Raw genomic sequence first — 3,146 nt, forward strand, 5'->3', positions numbered from 1 at the left:
CTTAAGTAAATTAGCTTATTCAATTCACCTTCATGAAAAAATGCTATGTATCCATTCTGATTTTCCAAATAAAGGAAATGAGAGGTATAATTTAGAAGAAAATTAGAGTCAAATCTAGCTCTTCTAAATTCGAGTAGCATCGTCTTCATATGATGCTGTGACTATGTGTATTTGTAAGCACCAGGTTTTTAAACTGTAATGTCTAGTCATGATCAAATAGTCACAAAAGCATGATGCTCATCACAATAAAAACTCGCATGTACAAACAAGTGGGTTTGCAGATTTAGTTATTAATACCAGTTTTCATTTGTTGTAAAAATGTCTGCCTTACTGCAGAAAGAACTATTTCTGAGCATATACATTGGAAGCTATAGATATCATGAAAACTTAAGATGGCTGAAAGTGATCCTAATATTCATGATTATCGCATACTCTCATTAGCTGCTTTGTCTATTTTTAAGTTGTAATGATCTCAGGAATTTGTGTTATTTACACTAGAAACATGCATCTTTTTATGGAAATTCTCATTCTTGGTGAGATAAAAAAAATTGTTTAGATTTACGAGGATAATATAATTGAGTAAATGTTCAGTTAACTGTCAAAATGAGAACTTTCCCATACTACCTACAAATGAAAAAAATATATATATATGTATATATCTTTCCTGATAAGTAATATTCACCAAGTTTGGAAGGTTAGAGGTGATTCAGTCTCCACAAATGCTTAGTCTGGTCTTATTTTAAGAAGGTCCTCTGAGTCATGTGGAGTTGTGTCAAAATATGTGTGATGTTATTTTTAAAAGACAGCTCAGAGGGAGGAAATTGAACTATATTTTCAACAAACTCTGCCCTTTCATGGAAGAAAAGGGCAAGTCGGTTCCCACACATCTCGCTTACTTTGTTTTATGTAGGCTATGGTGTTCTGTTACTACCGATCGCACGTATTCTTCATGCACTTTGACAGCACTGTACTTAAAGCAGTTTTCAGTTTGTAACAAGAGTTGCCTCCCTTAATATTCATCCTTTTGATGAGACTAAATGCACTGCTTGTTACTGAATATGATTATTATTGATCTATTATTCTGACATCTACTTTTATTATTAGTTTTTTTATGTACAATAATAGCTATTCAGATATATTACTATTTTATTCATATAAAAGTATATGATCTTAAATAAGTTTCAATTTTCTCAGTTCTCTAAATTAAATATAGAAGCAATTTTGCCGGCATTTCAGATTTGTGGTAACACATGAAAGTCTTTGGAAAATTAAAAAAAAAAAACAGAAGAAGAATATGACTTGGTGAATTCCAAAGCTCACTGTCATCCTGTCAATTCTGACTCATCACTTATCATCAATATTCAGTATATAGTAAGGCTCAAACAAATTGACGTGTGTGTCTGACTTCTACTCGTGTTTAAAACCAGGATGACAAATCAGTAAATTTGTATGACTTAATAGCTAAAAGTATAGCAGAATACAATTATCTAAGAAACTAGGGTTGATGATGGTCTATCCAATGCTATTTTCTGAGTCAGGGTCCCAGATAATCTAGGAACAGGCCAAACACGACACCATGGAAAGAAAAAACTTTGGACGCTGGCATCAATTCTGTGCCAAATACTAAAACAGCAAGAACTCTGAGCTTTACCTTCTTTCTGATAGTCCTTGAACACTAACTCCACGGAAGAGGCATTTTCAAAGTGAAAGTTTGTACTAAATGATTCCCCTTTTAAAGATGTGGTGTTTTGTTTTGTTTTTCCAGAGGCAGGGAGTGGGGGCCAACTCATAGCGACCCCATCAGACAGGATAGAACTGCCCGTGTGAGTCCCTGAGATGGTATCTGTTGAGGGAAAGAAAGCCCCACCATTCTCCGAGGAGAAGCTGATGGTTTTGAATTGTCTACCTGTCAATGGCAGCCATACGCCTAGCCAGGATGTTCTAGGAGCTTCCCCATAGCTTCCTGCAAACGGGGTGTTCCCAATTTAAGTTCTGATGGGTCCAAACCTAGATGCCTTCTTCTACTCTTTCTTTCTTTCCTGGGTTCTTCAGTGTTACCTTTTATCCTCTGCCAAAGGCTTTTGTATATCTATTCTCCCTAATTTGCTACATGTTCACCCTCAAAGATTTGTGGTATCTTGTTATCATTCATCAAATATGAGCACAAATAATAGTCGCTTTAAAAAGATGCTAACCCTACTCCATCCAGTCCAGAGGACTTAGCCAATTGTCATCGTAGAACCATGTGTCTTTTCTACCCAGTAGTGATTGTGTTAACACAACGATTCTCCAATCTGGCATTCCTTGGTAGCCTCTGAAAGGTTTATATAAGTACAGAGCCTTGGTCCCTAATGTAAGACGTTGGATTTAGCTTATTTGTAGTGCTACCTGAAAATCCGCATTTCAAATGCGAAACTTGTCTGAGGGTGATGCGCTTAATCAGGGACCCCAATTAAGGACCACTGTTTTCAAATGATCATATCTTGAGTTTTCTTTTTCTTTTTTTTATTTAGGGGAGAGCGCGAACGCAGTCCCCCACTACCACAAATCATGCAGTCGAGTTTCCCACATTTGGGGAAATCGCAGCGGTCAGCAGATCCGGAGTGCAATGGATAAGCCTTGCCCTGGGAAAACCGCCTTCGTGATCATGGTATCTCCCCTGCCAGGTAAGTATTCATACCTTGATTTTTCCATGTACAAGAATCTAAACTCTCTTTTGTACAGAAATGTGCCTTCTTTGACTACCTTTTATCTCACCAGTATTAAGGAGAGTACTCTAAGTAGAGTGTTCAATAAGTAGTTTTATGAATGAGAAAATAATAGACATAAATAAACAAATGGAGTACAAATCATTTGACATCACAAACACAATGAGTTGGTTTCCAATATATAATAAAATTACACATTGGCTCAATCAAATGTACCCATTCCATTATGTCAATATTATGTCTGCTTCCTGTTTCTTGCCTTTGTGATATTTTGAATGTCCTACAGTTAAAATTTAATTCGATATGCTTTGTTTCTTTCAGCAATTAATTACTATTGCTGGTCTTAGGTTTCCTTGCTGATAAAGTGTCTCATAGTTGAATGCACCATTTATAAGTGGCTCTATCCTCTTGCCTCTTTAATTTTAGCTCAAAAAGTGA

At 36.1% G+C, this 3,146-nt stretch overlaps 1 non-coding gene across 1 annotated transcript; it reads right to left on the reverse strand.

Moving 5' to 3' along the window:
* Window positions 1-2,510: 2,510 nt before the first annotated feature.
* LOC115869585 lies at window positions 2,511-2,674 on the reverse strand. Its single transcript, XR_004046256.1, has one exon. It is a non-coding gene; the product is annotated as a U1 spliceosomal RNA (small nuclear RNA).
* Between the last annotated feature and the right edge of the window lie 472 nt (window positions 2,675-3,146).

Source organism: Echinops telfairi, unplaced genomic scaffold, assembly GCF_000313985.2.
Source record: "Echinops telfairi isolate 266 unplaced genomic scaffold, ASM31398v2 ScPeMD7_31;HRSCAF=116, whole genome shotgun sequence".
Classification (NCBI taxonomy): domain Eukaryota; kingdom Metazoa; phylum Chordata; class Mammalia; order Afrosoricida; family Tenrecidae; genus Echinops; species Echinops telfairi.